The 7,248-nt window shown below is 34.9% G+C and overlaps 1 long non-coding RNA gene across 19 annotated transcripts; it reads right to left on the minus strand.

Moving 5' to 3' along the window:
* Positions 1-285: 285 nt before the first annotated feature.
* Positions 286-4,340, minus strand: LOC131595657 (uncharacterized). Of its 19 annotated transcripts, none has more exons than XR_009281979.1 (9): positions 4,113-4,340; positions 3,629-3,675; positions 2,145-3,297; positions 1,966-2,039; positions 1,751-1,855; positions 1,608-1,662; positions 1,425-1,488; positions 1,222-1,331; positions 761-1,104 (listed from the first exon to the last, which is right to left on the minus strand). It is a non-coding gene; the product is annotated as an uncharacterized LOC131595657 (long non-coding RNA). The 19 variants fall into 19 exon arrangements; XR_009281976.1 differs by having other exon boundaries at positions 763-1,104; positions 1,425-1,855; positions 2,145-2,242; positions 2,589-2,666; positions 2,938-3,297; XR_009281973.1 differs by adding an exon at positions 286-750 and having other exon boundaries at positions 1,020-1,090; positions 1,425-1,855.
* Between the last annotated feature and the right edge of the window lie 2,908 nt (positions 4,341-7,248).

Raw genomic sequence — 7,248 nt, forward strand, 5'->3', positions numbered from 1 at the left:
ACATGTTTGATAGCACTTTCAAACAAAGCGCTAATATATAGCACATGTTTGATAGCACTTTCAAAAAAGACGCTAATATATAGCACATGTTTGATAGCACTTTCTCTAAAAAGTGCTATTATAGGATGTAGCTATAAAATACTAAATGTTATGTCAAAAATATATTAAAACTCATTTCATTTATATTTCCTTATAATATGTGTTATAATACTTATTACACATATTTACAAATGAATAATAATAATTAAATATAAAAATTAATATATTACAAAAACAAAACATGTTAGTGTTAGTTAGAATTAACCTTGTAATTGACATTTGATATTGAAAGTTAAAGCTAATCATAAAACTCAATGAAACATAGAAGAATAGAGATTTCTTTTTATCTATGAACTCGTACAATACCAATATAAATCATAAAGTATTTTTATCATGGGGCATATATTTTTAACATAATCCTACACTTAGGGATATCTCTCGATAAATTAGTTGAATATTCCACAAGAATCAATGAATCATTTGCATTGTAAGTATAGCAAGCATAAATTTCAACAATCTCATTAAGTACAAATCAAGTGACTTGAAAAAATAAATATCTATTTTCACAACTAGATATCAAGGATGAAGAATGATTTTAAAATAAAATCTAGAACCTACAATTCTCAACTACAACCAATTAAAAGCACAAAGAAATTGTCCTTCACCACTTTTAAATCACTCTTTAAAGCACTAGCAGCAGAACATTCCAACCTGCAGAATAATTACAATAAAGAATATTAATAAATTAATGAAAGAGAAGTAAAACCATGGTATATTACTCATCAAGTCATTCCCTTCATAAAATATTCATTTTTTATGAAGGCACAAAATTCTTTTCCCTAAATTCTCAATACATCTGATACAAATAATTAATCTATACCACAAAAAAGAAGAGACATTACATGTAGAACCAGAGTAAAGTATTTTACACCTCATACCACAAAAAGAAGATTACTTCATACAGATTTTGACAATCCAACCTTCTAACATTTCTTTTCCGAGAATTCAGAGTCAAATCTTCCTCATTGAGATCTGGCTCCACTAAAGGTGCCTAGAAATTAATCACTAGAAATAATATTATAATTAACATATTGACGCTAATGTCAAACATAAATCAGGATGCAAATCCAAATATAGATTACAAGTAAATCAAATCACATGGTGGCGGCACAATTAACACACCTGCCTCCTTTTCAGCCCTTAATGGGATCATTCTAAATTTCCAGATGCTTAACTTCCTAAGTGATCCATAGAAAAATGAGAAGAAATTGCTCAAGGCCATACCCCATTTCCTGATCATCAAACACAAACATCTTATAAATAATATTTGAACTTAACTCAAACCAAAAGCTAGTTCATGTGGCAGACTTATTCTATTTGTTTACCTTGCAAATGTGTGGTCTAAGATTTAGAAACAATGGTCCTTTTCTTGAAATGTCATCCTTCAAACTAAGATGCTACAACTTAATCAGTCATTACTCATGAGAATATATTTCAAATTAAAGTTTTAATCTAATGATAAAAAGCCAAACTCAGTCCAACAGAAATGAATTGGATCCAGAACTGACCAAGTATTCCCAGCGTTGACACATTCTCATCTCTTCTATCGAAGTATTTTTTTACCTGATTAAAGTTTGGGGGTGAGAGATTATACATGAATATAGGCACAGGGCAACTACCATCATTAATCAGTACGGCTCAGCTGAAGTACATATCGAGCATTTTGCAGAAGAGTGTTGGCTTCCTAATTTGATGCATCAAGTGCACACGATTCTTTGATTTCTTCCTGCCATTTTTCGACTTGCTCCGGTGAATCCTGCATGTTAGAAAATTAAAAGAATCATACCATAAATTGTCAAAAACTAACAGTACTAAAAGTGAAGATAGTTCCAGATTTGAATGTTGAATGGTAACTTCATATCTCACATAATCAGTTTCTCTTCAAATTCATTACAGAGATCCTTAAACATTGTTTTTCCTGATTCTATGAGCTCAGATACCTACAAGCAATCCACAATTAAACATTTCAAGAAGTTGAAATTCATCTAAAGTATGTTTTCAAGCTTCAAACAGTGAGTAACTAACTATATATAGCAAATAGATACCCTCTGAGCAAAATTCTCAATCTTCTCAAAAACAAGAGAAATATTGAGTTCCATATCTTCAGATCTAATGAGGTTAGTCTCAAATCCTTCATCCTGTACTGCTTCATCTCCAATATTTTCATGTACATGTTTATTGTTAAAAGAAAAACAAATGAAATCTCAAATGATGTGCTCAAATGAAATCAAAAATTTAAAAAATTTGAGACTAAGTAGTTAATCACGGCCATAATCGGCGTGTTCACGACGGTGCAGAGGGAAGCGACCGCTTAGAAGCATTTCACGAGAACAGAACGCGCGCATTACTGTCGTGACTGCCTCTCATGGCGCATGTAGCTGCCGTCGCGGCCGCATGAAATGAATTTCACGGCACATGTAGGTTCCAAAAACTTCATATTTCACTTAAAAGTAGTAATTTGTACATAAGAGAGACATCAGAAGTTGTACATAAGAGAGACATCAGAATTTGCTGAAAGCATCAGGCAATGATTCGAACCGGAGCCTAAGCATTCCGAGTGTCCTTATCTGAAACCATAAACAAATGGATTTATCTGAGCAGGAAGGAAAATATTTTGTTTGATAAATAACCTATTTACAAAATTGAAGAATGTCTTAGTTTCATATCTTGTTTCTACGAATGACAACCATTCCAATATCTCATGTTTTAAACTTCAACTCCAATCATGCATATCCTTAGTTTCCACATATAACAAACGAAAGAATTAACTATACCGAATAACAAACGAAAGAATAAACCATAATCATAATTAATTGTAATCAATCTTTTCATACCAACCATGATGCATATACAGCTGAACCAGCAATTACGAGATCAACTTTCATTGCAGTTTTGAAGTTGAGCTCTACTTTATCCTCCAACACCTTGATCTGTCTTCTAGAAAGCTCTGACAATAAACCACCCTTCCTGCTAAGTGCAACAACTGAAACAGTGGATCCACGTCTCAAAAGCTCTGTTGCTAACTCCATCATTGAAAGCGGAGCTCTGGTCATGGAAAGCTCATAGAATACCAAGATAAATCTTCTGGACCAAACAAGACGCGCAAAGTCCCCCTTAATTTCAACTGTCAGTTTTCGCTTACCATGTGCTTTACCTTTGGAAGATTGCTTACTCTTTTTCTCCGAGCTTGCGCTTTACCTGTTAATGACGAACTATATATATTGAATCACAAAGCATAACACCCCAGCCCTAAAACAACCTCTGTACTAGGAACATAAAAACTGAATGGTGAGAATTACACACTTTATAAACGTAAATCAAAACGAATTCAAACAAGTTTCCACGGATGCGTGTTAACGATCGAAAAGCATATACATATATGAGATTTTTAAATGTATCAAAAGAATTTCCACAAGTAATAACATCAATTTCAGCTGTCGCACATGCTTAATAGGCACATAAATTTTGCAATTTCAACATGACATTGTTCAAGAATATCTTTCTATTTGAAATCACCTTTATTATATACCTTAGTTGAAGAGACTTGAGTTTGTCTGTGAAGCACTTCCTACTGACCTGATGTGAAAGATGTTAAATGTTTGAACAAAATTATCAGTTACACATAAGACAGAGAAAGAAAAGAAAGGTCACAATTTCACATGGACAAAACAAAAAATATTGTGTTATCAAGCATAATTAACACACTTGCCTACCCAAAAGAGTGATTATAATCGTATAAATATGCTCATTCGATTTACACCAAATCTGTCTCAGAAACAATCACCGCCCTACATCTTGTCATATATTAACCAGATAAAAATCAGCGCCCTATATTTATATTCTCATAAACAATCCAGAAACCTTTATGCACACTCAGATTTTTATCAAACAAATCAGATTTTGAGATAATTCTCAGATTCAAAATCCCTATGTTTCCAAACATCCGATTCAAATAGAACCAAACATGATTGCAAGCGAAAATAGCTCAAAATAAAGAAGAATTTGTAACCTACCTTCGAAGAATCCGGCGAAGACCTCAACTCCGAATCCATGAATTGTGGCCGAAGAACGAAGAAGAGAGCATGGTTGGGTTCGACGGCGTGAGTGGATTCGGCGGAGAAGAGTAATCGGTGAGAGATGATGTTTGGAGAGTATTTGGCGAAAGAGTATTAAGGGAAAGAGTTAGGAGAGAATTTTTTTGGGGGCAAAATGAAAAGTTTCCCCAATATTGTGCGCCAACAATGAAAATGTATCCGCTTTTTTTATTTTATTTTATTAATTTATTATGTTCCATAGTAGTATTTAGGGATGGCTAAAATAATAGCACTTTTACATAAAGTGCTATCTAAATGATAAAAAAAATTTTAAAAAAAATAGTGAAGAATATTAATAGCGTTTTTCAGAAAGTGATATCTTAGTGTATATTATTAATAGCATTTTTCAGAAAGCGCTATCTAAATGTACAATATTAATAGCGTTTTTCAGAAAGTGCTATCTTACTGAGGTTTAATAATAGCGTTTTTTTACTAAGTGCTATCAAAATCACATTGTTTGTATTTTATAATAGCGTCCGACCATAAAGTGCTATTATAAATATGTTTTTTCCTTTTTAATAGCACTTTTTTAAAAGTGCTATTAAATTAGGCGCTACAAAATATCAATTTTGGCGTAGTGGTTACGAAATTGCAGGTTCTGGGCATTTTCTGGTGTTTTGCGTATGGAACAGTATCATACGCGTATGGGATGGAGTCATACGCGTATGAGGGACACTCCCAAGGGGCTATACGCGTATGATACGCAGGTGCCCTGTCCCAAATACCCTGTACTGGTGATACGTGTATGGCAAGGCTGATACGCGTATGGGTTGGTTTTTAGGCCATTTTGGATTCTGATGAAATGCGTATGATACGCGTACGGGGAAAGGTGATACGCGTATGGATGCGTATGGGCCTTATGATACGCGTATGGTCGCTGTATGTGTAAAATTTTGTTTGTGATTTTTCTGGAAAGTTCAATGATGTGTAACTTTCGATCTGTAGACCTGTTTTGTGTGCTGTTTGAGACTGTGTAAACCTTGTGATGTGATTCTGTGGTTTACTGATGATTGATTGTATTGAATGATGTTAATGTATATATGAACATGCTTAGTAATGATGATGATGATGATGATGAAATGAGTATAGATGATGCTACTCATAGAGTGGAGATGATGAAAGTATGTTATATATATATATATATATATATATATATATATATATATATATATATATATGTTTGCATGCATTCATAAGCATTGAAGAGGGCTGAATCCTAGATGATGAGAGGATTCAGTGTATGGCAAAATTCCCATTGTGTGGAATTTGTGCTGGCAGGGCCGTATCTGGACGATGATAGATCGGTCGGTGGATGATTCCACTGGTGATGTTTGGTACCACATGCATAGAGTCAGTTGCATTCATTCACACGAATTTAATAACATGACTATATGTATGCGCTTGTATTGTTTCGATGGTATGTGTTTGTATGATTGATAGATGATCTGGATATAGATGAGTTGGGTGAAGAATATAACTGTTGATGTACTGTTATTTATAATGCAATAATATTTGTTAATTGCAAATGAGACTCACCCTTACACTATATTTTTCAGATTGAGGATAGCGGCTTCGACTCGGTGAGGATTAGCTCATAAGTCGGTTTTTAGTTATTGTGTCGGTGTCATGCTCTGATAGATGTAACACTGGGAACGCTTGTTTTGGAGTTTTGATGGCAACTCTTTATTTATTGTTTTGGTTGAAGTCTGATACATTAGTGATGTAATGTTGACTTGATGAATCATTTCCGCTGTGTAAAACATGAATTTGATTAATGAGTTATAATCTCAGGTTTTTCAGTGATTGCATGACCGATACTGATGTGTGTTTTCATTATTTATGAATTGTGACGCCTCTTTACATGTTACTCTGATGTAATAATTGTTTAATTGCCGCGGGTTATTAGAGGGGTGTTACACGCATCAGTGACGATCCTCTCCATCACGGCAACTGCCTTTGGACCGCCCTGATCAACGATACCTCGATCCAACGCGTCCCGCTGTTGCACCCCAAAATTTGCCCTCTTTATTTGAGCTATAAGTTATTAATGACGTTTATTTCGTCATTCAAAAATTGAAGAAAACAGTAAAGAGTTTTCATGGGTTTAAGAAGATAAGGTGTGAAGAATGGTTCAAACAGTGGAAATACGAGAAAATTCACAAATCCCATTTGGAAGGTGATATGAGCTAAGTTCTCGCGTGGCCTTGACTTTTTCGACGATATCTACAACTTTCGTGTTCGGCTCGGAAGCCAATTCGTTGAGGAAGCTTGTCAGATTTGCAAATTATTTGAGGTTTCACAGTGAAAAACAGTGCTGAATGTAGGGTTTCGGACCTCGGAAAATTCATATCTCCTAATCCGCTCGTCGGATTCACTTGAAACTTTAACTGGAGCTCCGTACCATCATTACCAAGATTTCATATTTTCGGACCGAAGGCCAATTATGCACGGAAAATTCCCTGAATTTTAAGGATCGTCGTGTTGTTTCGGTAAAAAGTGTGTTTTCGAGTATGTCGCGCCGAGTTCAAAAATTCACAACTCCTTCGATTTTTATCGTATGAAGTCCATTCCTGCGGCATTTTCTCAGAAATTTCGTTAGATTCGATTCTTCGTCACACATGCCTGTTCAGATTCTGAGCCGAAGATAGGGTTTTATCGAGTTCTTTGAGCGGTACTCACAAAATTCTGCACAGTCGTACCAGATGAATCGGCGATTCTCGTCATTCAAACGGGCGTATTTTCTTCATCGCTTATCGGATTGAGACGATTCTCGCGGCAACGAGTCCCGAATTTGGTCATCTTCACAGTGGCATTGGTTTCGTTCTGGAATTCAGAGCCGAACCGAGTTTCCATAAAAACGAGCCAAAATAGGACGCACCGAGGGCAATTTGGACATTTCGCGTTGACAATATATAAACATTTTGCTCTTCACAAATTAAGGGGGGACTCTCATAATTTCAAGTTACCAAAAAGATCAAAAACACTTTCTCTCAATTCTCTCTCAATTCTCTTGAATCAAAACCATAAATTACATAAAACTTTCATCAAAAACTCA

This window comes from Vicia villosa, linkage group LG4, assembly GCF_029867415.1.
Source record: "Vicia villosa cultivar HV-30 ecotype Madison, WI linkage group LG4, Vvil1.0, whole genome shotgun sequence".
In the NCBI taxonomy this organism is placed as follows: domain Eukaryota; kingdom Viridiplantae; phylum Streptophyta; class Magnoliopsida; order Fabales; family Fabaceae; genus Vicia; species Vicia villosa.